The sequence below is a fragment of the Microtus oregoni genome, unplaced genomic scaffold (genome assembly GCF_018167655.1).
Source record: "Microtus oregoni isolate MIOR12 unplaced genomic scaffold, Mior012 000032F_ref0000030, whole genome shotgun sequence".
In the NCBI taxonomy this organism is placed as follows: Eukaryota; Metazoa; Chordata; class Mammalia; order Rodentia; family Cricetidae; genus Microtus; species Microtus oregoni.
This window is the reverse complement of record NW_024543091.1, coordinates 24,157,501-24,169,560: the sequence shown is the minus strand read 5'-3', so window position 1 is coordinate 24,169,560 and position 12,060 is coordinate 24,157,501. Positions and strand designations below refer to the sequence as shown.

At 45.7% G+C, this 12,060-nt stretch overlaps 1 pseudogene; it reads left to right on the top strand.

Annotated features, from left to right (window-relative positions):
* Positions 1-569: 569 nt before the first annotated feature.
* LOC121465986 lies at positions 570-1,462 on the top strand (annotated as a pseudogene).
* The last annotated feature ends 10,598 nt before the right edge of the window (positions 1,463-12,060 follow it).

Sequence of the window (12,060 nt, the reverse complement as noted above, 5' to 3'; positions counted from 1 at the left end):
GAAGTTGAAGGTCATAGTTGACTATTAAGTCAAGGGCAGCCTGAGCTAAAATGAGTTGAGGGGGAGAGAGAAAAAAGGAAAAGAAAAGAAAAGAAAGAAAGAATAAGAAAAAAACAGTATTGCTGTCATTGAGAAAAAGCAAACCACAACCACAGTGAAAGCAACTTCACACCCACTTTAAAACAGAAAATAGCAGTGTTGTGGAGGGCATGGAGAAACTGGAGCCCGCATCCTTTGCTGCTGAGATGTGCAATGGTGCAGCTCCTCCAGAAAGCAGTTTGCTAATTCCTCAGCACTGGACTATTGTTCAACCGTAGGAAGAAATGCACGGAGAATTTTAGCTTGGATGAGCTTTGAAGACATGACACTAGGAAAGGAAAGCTCTTCCAGAAAACCCAGGTTCAGCTCTCAGTACCAACATGGGAGCTCACAACTGTCTGTAGCTCCAATTCCAGGGGAGCCAACACCCATGGCAAAACACCAATGTACACCCTTTCTGCGCTGCCCCGGGACGGGTCCATACGGAGTTGTTCTTGGTTCCCGATGTAACTTAAAGGGAAACTTATACAATGTCCGGAGCCCTCGATGTTCTGCAGATGAAGGAGGAGGATGTCCTCAAATTCCTCCCTGCAGGTACCCACTTAGGTGGCACCAACCTCGACTTTCAGATGGAGCAGTTCATCTACAAAAGGAAAAGAGACGGCATCCACATCATCAATCTGGAGAGGACCTGGGAGAAGCTGTTGCTTGCAGCTCGGGCTATTGTTGCCATTGAGCACCCTGCTGATGTCATCGTCATCAACTCCAGGAACACTGGGCAGCGAGCGGTGCTGAAGTTTGCTGCCGCCACTGGAGCCACTCCGATTGCTGGCCGTCACCCCAGGGACCTTCACTAACCAGATCCAGGCAGCCTTCAGGGAGCCACGGCTTCTAGTGGTGACCGATCCCAGGGCTGAGCACCAGCCCCTCACAGAGGCGTCTTACGTGAACCTGCCCACCATTGCCCTGTGTAACACAGACTCACCTCTGTGCTACGTGGACATCGCCATCCCGTGCAATAACAAGGGAGCTCATGCAGCGGGCCTGATGTGGTAGATGCTGCCCGGGAAGTACTGCTCACGCGTGGCACTATCTCCTGTGAGCACCCATGGGAGGTTATGCCTGATCTTTACTTCTACAGAGACCCAGAGGAGATTGAGAAGGAAGAACAGGTTGCTGCTGAGAAGGCCGTGACCAAGGAGGAGTTTCAGGGCGAATGGACCGCGCCAGCTCCTGAGTTCACTGCTGCTCAGCCAGAGGTGGCTGACTGGTCTGAGGGTCTGAGGGTGTGCAGGTGCCCTCGGTGCCCATCCAGCAGTTTCCTACTGAAGACTGGAGTGCCCAGCCAGCCACTGAGGATTGGTCAGCAGCTCCCACAGCGCAGGCTACCTAGTGGGTTGGAGCCACCACTGAGTGGTCCTGAGCTCCTCTGCAGACACCTGAGCAAAGAGAAAAAGGTGGAAGGAAAATAAAGTTCCTACAAGCTGTCAAAAAAAAAAAAAAACAATGTACATTAAATACACACACACACACACACACACACACACACACACACACACACACACACATATATTAATAGATGAGTGGTTGTCAGGGGCCAAGGAGGGGTTGTGGGTTAGGCTCTGCTTAATGGCTTTGACATTTCCTACAGAGCTGGTTGAAATATTCTGGAGCTAGATAGAGATAATTATTATGCAACATAGTATAGAAGGAGGTACCTAATAGTGAAGTTTATATTATGTGTGTATTTTGACTACAATAAAACTGTGTTTGGAGGGCAGGCGGTGGTGGCCCATGCCTTTAATCCCAGCACTTGGGAGAGAGAAGCTGGCTGATCTCTGTGAGTTCAAGGCCAGCCTGTCTACAAAGCAAATTCCAGGACAGAGGAATTTCTGTGCTACACAGAGAAACCCTGACATGAAAAACAAAACAAAAAAGTGTATATACGTATATTTTGTGTGTGTGTGTGTGTGTGTGTGTGTGTGTGTGTGTGTGTGTGTTTATGTATGTATGTTTAGAACTGGACTTGATTACCCAGGTCTATAATTTCAACACTTAGAAAGCTGAGGCAGGAATATTTCAAGTTCAAGCCCAAATTGGGTTACCTTGTCTCAGTAATCCCACCTCCCAATGAATTATTTTCCAAAAGAATATTAACGCTTCAAAATTTATCTTTCTCTCTCCAAAAATGATTTTATTTTAATGGCATGTCTATTTTGACTAAGTAAAGGTTTAAGCCGAAACTTCATCTTGAAAAAGATAAAAAGTGGGAACAGGGGACAGCTATGTCCCTTTTCTTCCACACAAAGTCCCTAAGTTAATGGATAGTTTCCTTTTTTGTTTTGTTTTGTTTTTTTTCAAGACAGGGTTTGTTTGTGTAATAGTCCTAGCTGTCCTGGAACTAGCTTGTGTAGCCCAGCTTTTAGACTAGCTCTAATGCTGGCATTAGAGATGTGTGCCACCACTGCCTGGCAATAGTTTCATTTTTTTAAGATTTGTTTTATCTTTAATTATGTGTATGGGGGGTTGTGTACATGTGTGAGTGTCCAATGGAGTCCAGTAGGCTTCAGATCTCCTGGAGCTGGAGTCACAGGCAGCTATGAACTACCTGGCAGTGGTTAGCAGAGGGAACAGACTCAGGACCTCTGCAAGAGCAGCAAGTGCCTTCTTAGTCAGTTTTCTGTTGCTGTGATAACTGCTGTGACCAGAGGCAGCTTGGGGAGGAGGGAGTTTATTCAGTTTACACACCCAAGGTCACACAGTCCAACACTAAGGGAGTCAGGGCAGGAACCTGGAGACAGGGACTAGAGCAGAACCACAGAACACCGCTCACTGTCTCACTTCCCGTGGCTTCCTTCCTTCCTTTTTTCTTTCTTCTTACTTTTTGGGTGGTGGTGGTGGGGGGCGGGCGGGTGGAGGTTTTGTTTCTCAAGACAGGGTTTCTCTGTGTAGCCCTGGCTATCCTGGAACTCGCTCTGTAGACAAGACTGACATCGAACTCAGTGATCTTCCTGCCTCTGCCTCCCAAGTGCTGGAATTAAAGGTGTACACCACCACACCCAGCCGGCCTGCTTTCTTATACAACCCAAAACCTGCTCAGGGCTGGCATCACCCACAGTGGCCTGGACCCTTCCACATCAATCAATCATTAATCAAGAATGTGTTCCACAGAGTGCTGGCCTGGCCTACAGGCCCATCTGATGGATGCATTTTCTCAGTTGTCTCATCTTGGAAGACTCTATCTAGCTCGTGTCAAGTTGACAAGGGAGAGAGAGAGAGAGAGAGAGAGAGAGAGAGAGAGAGAGAGAGAGAGTCACTAACCAGAGAGTATTCTCACCTACTGAGCCATCTATCCAACTACCTGGACAGTTTCTGAGGTGACTAGCCCGACCTTCGGGATCCAAGGTGCTCGGTTATCAGGTGTTGGAGGAAAGCCTGGATGGATTATTATTCAACTATTGCAAAGAAAACCTGGGTTGGTGGCCACACCAGAACTTCAGTTACAGATTTATGCCCAGAGCCTGCTGAGTTCCACACTGGGTGGCATTCTTTGAAATGACGGCCAAAGCCAAGGAAGATGGCTCAGTGTGGGTAAAGGTTTTTGCCACCAAGCCCGACAACTCAAGTTCGATCTCCAGGGCCGTATGAGAGAACTGACTCGTGCAGACTGTCCTCTGGCCTCCACACACAAACTCTGGTACCCGCGTGTGCATGAGGGCACCCACACACAGTAAATTAAAAATGTAGCAAAAGAAAAAAAAACAAAACAAAAAGAGAAAAACAATAATTAGCTGATCCAGCGAGAAAACTCCAGGGGATGCCTGGGGCGGGGGAGGAGGTGGGTGTGGCGTTTAAGGGTTGGGGACTCTGGAGCCGATCTGCCTGGCTTGGCCTGCTGGACTCAAGCTTAATTGCTACTTTTTAGAGTTCTGAAACTGTACATCAGGGATTAATAACGCTGCATCTGGCATGGCGGTGCTGCGAGGGCTAGACGTGTTAATTGGTATAAAGTGCTTAGAACAATGCCTGGCACATAGAAGCCCTCAATAATTCATCTTACATTTATCTTAAAATGACAGTGGTCTCGTCCGTCATTTGACTTGGTGCAGTTAACTTTCTGGTGGATTATCACTTACTAAAGCAGGTCAGAGAGATGAGAGATGGCCTTCGCTATGACATGCGCTTCTCCCTGGCTTCTCCTACAGTGGGCTCATGAAGCTTTTCTCTCCAATGCTGGTATACCTCAGGGCCCTTTTACTTTTTGTTTTTGTTTTCTTTACTTATGTGTGCATGTGTGCACGCGCATGCCCTGTTGAGATGGGTGCTCAAGGAGGCCAGAAAGGGACATTAGATCCCTTTATACACCTGTTATAGGCAGTTGTGAGCCACCCAAGGTGGATGCTGGAATCAAACTCAGGTCCTTTGGGAGAGCAGCTGAAGCATCTCTCCACCCAAAGCTAAGCACGACAGCCCTCACCTCCCAGGCGCTGCTATTATAGGCATGTGTGCACTGCACCCAGTTAGGTAGCTCCACTCCCAGCCTGCCTCCTTGCTTCCATTACGTTTCTTTGATCAAAGTAAGGTCATCTGCCACATCTTGTCTTTTGGAGGTTTGCATCGTGGACTTGGTGAGTTGCCTTTTCAAAGTCTGATCCACTCTTGCCCTGGACTCTGTTTTCCTTTTTAAACTCTTCAAAGGGAGGGTCATTTCCTTTTTCTTTTTGTAACCCTGGCTATTGAACCCAGGGTCTTTCCACTGCTAGACAGGTGCTTGGTTGCTGAGCCCCCACCTCCGCGTTCCCATTTCACCCATCTCATGTGTTAGAGATGTTTTTGCCTGCTCCGCCATTTGCCTTCTGACTTTGTTTGTGGGCTCTTTGGTCATCCAGAGCTTTAAATGTTTTATGGAGTTTCAGATATTAATTTCCCTTTATAGCTTCTGGATTTCTTCTCTTCCCCTTCTCCCAGCCCCATGCTAAGCTCTCTGTGCACTCCGGAGAGACAGCAGCTGGCAATAGATGCTGTCCTTGAACTCAGCTCTGCCTCCCTGGCCCGCACCTTGGGTTTTTGTTTCTTTGTTTTTTGTTTTTTTTTTTCTATCAGCACAGTATAATAAAATCTGGGGCTGAGAAATATTACATTGTCTCAAAAGAACAGGAAGAAAGGAAAACACAGAGGTGGGGGACTATCTGGAAGGCTGCAGGAGAATAGGTGGGAGCTAGTTGTTGGTGCCACTGGGTGAGAAGGCAAAGATAAGGAGGAATCCCATGACCTTGAACCGACCATCTGGAATTCCTGTTAGCTGATACTAAGTAAGGGTTTAAGAGCTGCAATGTCTTAGAAATGAATTCCATTTAATTCTCCCCCCAACTCCAATTTATTCTTTATAAGCCTTATGAGTAGCTATTCCCTCTCCTATTTAAGAGGCAATCTAATAACCTACTGCCAGACTAGAAAGGAAAGGAAGATAGATAGATAGATAGATAGATAGATAGATAGATAGATAAAAAGAACCTTAGAGCTAAAGTATGTCTCATGTGTATGAATTTTAATTTATATTCCAGGCACCAGAGATCAAATATGTAATATATAATCTATATATGAAACTTATAATACTCTGGCTAGTGTTTGAGCCCATTATTTCCTTTAGTTCATTTCTTTGTAATTTTTTTTCTGCTTTTGAGACTTGGTATCACTATATAACCCAAGCTGGTCTTGGTTCTCCTGCCTCAGCTTCCTAAGTGTTGGATATAAGTGTGTGCACCATAGCTGATTTATTTCACGGCCTTCTTTCTGCTCTCTCCCTCTCCTTTCTCTCTGTCTGTATGTCTCTCTCTCTCTCATTTTGTGTTTTGAGACAAGCCCAAACTCACTGTATAGTCGAAGCTGACCTTGAACTTCTGATCTTCCTCCACCCACTGAGTGTTAGGATTGCAGGCGAGCATAGCCACATCTGGTTTATATGGTGCTGGGGATCAAATGCAGGACTTCATGAACACTAGACATGTACACCCTGCTAGCTAAGCCAAACCACTGCTTTGGGTCGCGTCTCATGAAATGTCACTCCATGGTGGCAGAGTCAAAGGGCCAGCTTTCCTCAGGAGGAGCTCCACCCACCCATTAGGGCACCCAAGAGGGAGATAAACTGGTTTTCCGTGCTGACTCCTTCTGGCAGCATGCACAAGTACCAGACTTGACATCTGTCTCCCCAGTTACCCTGAAGCTGTTCCAGAGGGAGAATGGAAGAGGAGACGGTACTCGACGGTGATTGGCCAAATGCTATCATTCAACCAACAACAAAAAAATCACCGAATATAAGTAAGACTCCAAGATGCAGGCCAGCGAGACAGCTCAGTGAGGAAAGACACCTGTTGTTAGGCCTGACAACCTAAGATTTCTCCCCAGAACACACAAAATGAAAGGAAGTTGTCACAAAAGAATGCAAGTTGTCCCCTGACCTCCACACCCATGCCATGACACAGGTTACACCCCCCCCCCACAATAAATAAAATGTAAGAAAAAAAGAATTCAAGAAACTACCTATTGGAGTCATTTGGTGCCAGGCAAGTCTTGACTAATGCTTGGGGCTCAAGATGAGTGCAGACCCTAATGCTGTTAAGCTGAATTGTAAAGACTCCACTTAGTAGACAAGAACCCCTTGAATTTTATTACTGGTCTGTCAGGATCCCCCTCCCCCACAATTCCATGATAAAAGTCATCTCCGCGGGCCAGCCTGTGTAATCTCCACTCAGGCCTCAGCCTTTTCATGTTGGTTTAGCAGCTATTCCAGTATTGGGGACTCTGACTGTAGGATCCGCTCCTGGCATGGGCTGAAAGCCTACAAGTCAGGACACGTGTCTACCCTACACACCCATCACTCTCAATGGCAATGACATGCCATGGCTTGAGTCTGTCATGTCCTCCAGAGGGTCCTGTGGTGACAACTTGGTCCCTAGCTAGGATTGCTATTGAGAAAGGATTAGCTAGAAAGTGATTCTATGTTACTATATAGCCAGGGCTCCAACTTCCTCAGGGAATTAATTTATCAATCAGCAAGTGCATAGCTGAATAGACTGTTGGAAGCGGTGGGCCTCGTTGGAGGAAGCAGGGCACCGTGAGGTATCTCTGAGGGGTGTATCTTCTCCCTTGGGCCTCTTGTCTTCCTGCTTCCTGGCGAACATGAGATGCACAGTCTTGATCCACCTTGAGCCCCTACCAAAATGTTCTGTCTCTCTTTCTTCCCCACAGCAGTCCAAAACGATGAGCCAAAGTAAATCTTTTAAATTGTTTCTCTCAGATATTTTGTAACAACAACAAAACCAATTGGCTTGGAAACTGTGTTTGCAACTGCCATTGAAAACAGCACCTACATGGCTTCTGGCCCGCGCTGTGCCGAAGGCCATGTCTGGGTCCGTGGTCCTGCTGCAGCTGGGGTCTGTGTTGGTCTTCATGGCCTGTGTTACCACAAGGGACCATAGGAATCCAGCGTGTTGAAAAACGAGGGTCATGCTGAGCTAGCACCATCCTTTGGTAGCCCCGACGGCCCTACCCTCACAGGCCATTGCTGTAGAAGAGCTGGCCCCCACCTCTTACCACAGGCACGGGAGAGCTGGTCAGATGGCATAGGTGTAGAAGAGCTGGCTCAGACCCTTGCGTGACGGGGGCTGTCCCAGCGGCTAGAACTGACCAAATCAGCTACCACCCAGACCCACATCCAGGCTTTGAGCTGGCCCACCCCAATGACCTGCTAGAGCATGTGAAGGGACCAGACCTGTGGAACCATTGTGCCAGGATCTTCTTGACCCAGGGCAACAGCAGGACATCCGGGAGGAGTTTCAGTGAGGGTCCACTATTGATGGTGTACCAGAAGCCAGAGGCCTTGAGCCAGACCAACGGCTCATTGCAATGAACATTTCCAAGTAAAGCTGAGTGGGCCAAAGGGTCTGCTGCATGCCACACTGCAGCTCCCAATGACACTAGGATGAATGGAGAGGTGCTGCAGAGGCAGGAAAGATGGAGGAACAAAGTGTTTTTTTATTTTTAATTAATGTTTTTTTTTTAATTTTCTTTTGGTGGGAACGCTGTGGAGGTGAGGAGCAGATATGAATGGATTGGAAAATAGGCAGGATTAGGGTACATGATATGAAACTCCCAAAGAATCAATTAAAACATTACATTAAAAAAAAAGGAAAAAAATAGCACCTACAAGTACCTGCATTGTCCCAGGTACTCTTCATAGATGAATCCTTCCCTGGCCATTTATGGTTTAATTTGGGATATCCCTCACAGGCTCCGGAGTTAGAACAATTGGCTCCCAGTCGGTGGAGATGTTTTGTGAACATTTAGGGGAGGGGCCTAGCTGGAGGTAGTGGTTTGATGGAGAGGAGGTGGCAACACTGAAGTCAATAGCTTGTCCTGCTTTTAGCCCGAGGGCGCTTCTGATCCACGGAGATATGGTACCAACAACCTCCCCAAAGCGTGTAAACACCCTATCTTCTCCATGTACTCTCAGCATTGGCTGTCTTCATATTAGCTAGATTTCGAGCCAAGCATATGTGCCATCTCCTCGGGAAAATATAACACAGCAAAATCAAATTTAAAATTTAATGAAGGGGCTGGAGAGATGGCTCACGGGTGAAGAGTCCTTGCTATGTTTTCAGGGGACTTGAGTTCAGTCCCCAGACCACAGCCATTTACAGCTCCAGTTCCAGAGGACCTGATGCCCTCCTCATCTGCACATACCCACACACAGAACAACACATAATTAAAATATTTTTTTAAAAAATTTAATTAAAAAACGTCTACTTGAGTAAATATGGAGCATGCAGTTGTTAAGAATGAAGTCTTCTCTGGGTTCCTCTGGCTCCCTGCTATTTACTAAGTAAAGGTATGGAAATCAACAAGATTCTTTTCAACTTGGTTGCTGGGAAGCACAGAACTACACCCCGCCCTTAGCTCCTGAGCCCTCTGTCTAAGTAGCTCTCTAGGAAACCCTCCTACAGACCCAATCCATACTTAGATTTGCTAAAACCCATAATGTTTTGTGAGGCTTGCTGCTCTTCTAGAGGACCTAGGTGTGGCTCCCAGTGCCCACATTGGGTGGCTCACTGCCACCCGTATCTCCAGTTCCAGGGGATATATCTGGACTCTGGTACCCAAACTCACTGCGTGCATGCTCATAGACAGACATACACACATGTATGAAGCATTTATCTAAACTGTTCCATTATCAATAAAATTTGATTTAATATCAGGGTTAAAACATGATAAATCCAAGAATTGCAGAGGAGCAACCAACAGCCCTTCTCTCTACACTTCCCAGCTTGAAAAGGGAGCACAAATCTCCAAATCCCTCCTCCCCTCTCTTTCCTATGCATCTTCTCTACCCATATTCCTGGCTTCTCTATGGCTACTTCCAGCCAGCTAGTTGCCGACTCCACCACAGTGCAATCAAATATCCTGAAACATGAGTACATAATTTAGAAATTAAAACAAATCTTCAAAAAGTAATATATTTGGAAGTATCTACTGTAATAATGTTTTTACTTGTAGATAGACTTTGATTCAGTAGTTATTCCTCTAGCAATTTGTCCTCCAGAAATACCTGAACAATACAAAACGTTGATTGTCCAATATAAACAACAATAAACAATTATAGCTAAGCTAAATGTCCATCAACAGAGTGTGTAAGTGCTGTTGTTGGAGACAGGGTGATATACCCCCAGATGGCCTTACTCTTCTTTCTCCTTCCTGTCTTGTTCCTGCATGCTGGGGTTATATGTGTGCTCCACCACACCTCAATTTTTCAGTATTGGGGAGCAAACCCAGGTCTTCATGGGTGCTAAGCGAGTACTCTATCCCTGAGCCACGTTCCAGCCCCATTAAGTACATTTTGCTAAAATGTTCAGTAACTAAAGAGAGAATGGAACTCCACACTTTCTTCCCCTGCTTTCTGTTGCCATGACAAATACCCAAACTGGGTAATCTGTGAAGGGTAGAGATGCATTTGGCTCAACATTCTGAGGATGGCGCAATCCAAGACATCTTCTCGGCATTTGGGGAGCCTGTCTTGCAAAGTTATAGCCACAGAGGAAGGCCCACAGGGTGTGCTGAGCCAGGTTTCTTTTCCCCTTTTTACAAAGTTAGCATAGGGTCCCACCCTTCCTTCTGACCTCATCTGATCCCAATTAATTCTTTCAATCCATTAACATATGGAACTAAATTTCCAACACAGGAATTTTCTGTGGGCCATATTCACAACATAGGGAACTAGCTATATTTACTGACAAAATAAAGAGGGGCCACTCTCAAGCTCTTTCTCCCTCAGGACCTTTTGTTTTGTTTTGTGTATATGTATCTATATATTTCACATTTATTTATTTAGTTATTGATTGTGTGTGTGTGCACATATGCCACAGAGTGCATTTGGGGGTCAGATTTCAGTCTTCTCCTTCTACTATGCGAGTTCCCAGGATGGAACTCAGGTCATCAGGCTTATCAGCTAGTGCCCTTATCCACTAATCTGTCTCACTGGTCCCGTCAGGACCTTTTCACACTCCTTTTTAAAGCAATAGCAATAAAAATTATTATTATTTATTATTATATAACCCATTAATTCATTCCAGTTTGTGCTGTCTGTACACTTCTTGATACGGCCCATCCATTGGGGTGTGGTACACATATCAGGAGCCACACCCTTAAAGAAAACTGACTCCCTAGAAGCCGTGAACTGTCCAGAGAGCCGCATTTGAGGTGGGGCCTTTTTAAACGTTCCTGGTACTCACTAAAGATCTCCAGTGTGCTCTCTCTGGGAAGGCTTTGTCTATCAGCACTTACAATTTCAGAATGAAAGCCAAGATGTTTTCAAAATGTGTATTTACCCAGTTATTAAAATAACTAATATATTCTTTACATCTCAACCGAAATCACATCTTTTTAAATTAAAGTTAACATAACTTAGTGAGAAGATTGTCACCATGTCACACTTTTGCAAATGTGTTTTAATCGGTGGCTTCCCAGAAGGTAACTGGATTCTCCAGTCTGCTGCCATGTGCTGTTTCGGTTGAAGTAAAGGCAGAAAGTCTGGCTTCACACAGATCCGCAGTCAGAAAGGGGAGTTATTTTTATATTCTCTTCAGAGTGTTGTGGACACTTCCCGGATTGTTTACCTCACTTGACAAGGGTAGTTTCTCCAAGGTCAGAGGCAATGTGGGTTCTCAGCTGTATCCAGGAACCCTTCGTGCAGTTTTATTAAAATCTGATGGTTTATCTCCTGCTTTGAAGGAATCTTTCATACACACATGATTTTGTAATCTATGCATCGAACACTGAGTTATGCAGAAGTAATACTAACACGTTGTTAGTAATATTTAAAAAAACAGCACTGGAGGCCTGGAGGGATGGCTTAGCCGTTAAAGACTAGGCTCACAACCAAAAATGTAAGAGTTCAGTTCCCAGCACCCAAGGCTGTACCTCCAGGTATAAAAAACAAAAACAAACAAACAAACAAACAAAAAACAGCACTGGGAAGATGGTTCACCCAGTGAAGCGCTTGGGGTGTCAAGAACCTCAGCTCTGCCCTCAGTGCTCGTGAGAAAGCACTTTTTATATGTGAGTGTTTTTTTTTTAAGTCACATGGTAGGGGGATAGAGAGATGACTCAGCAGTTAACAGCACTGGCTGCTCTTCCAGAGGACCAGGTTCTGTTCCCTGCGCACTCACATGTGGCTCACAACTTTGTAATTCATTCCAGGAGCTCCAACATCCTCTTCTGACCGGCAAGGGCAGACAAAACACACACATAAAATAAAATAATGAATCTAAAGAAGAAAAACTTTCATATGGTCCTCATATCCAAGCACTGGGGTGGTAGAGACAGAAGGATCCCTGGAGTTCGCTGTCAGCCAGGAGAGTAATCTCCAGGTTTACTAATAGCCCTTGTTCTAAAAAAAAATTAAGGTGGACAGTGACTGAGGAACACCCAGTGTTGACCTCTGGCCTACACACATATGCACATGCACAC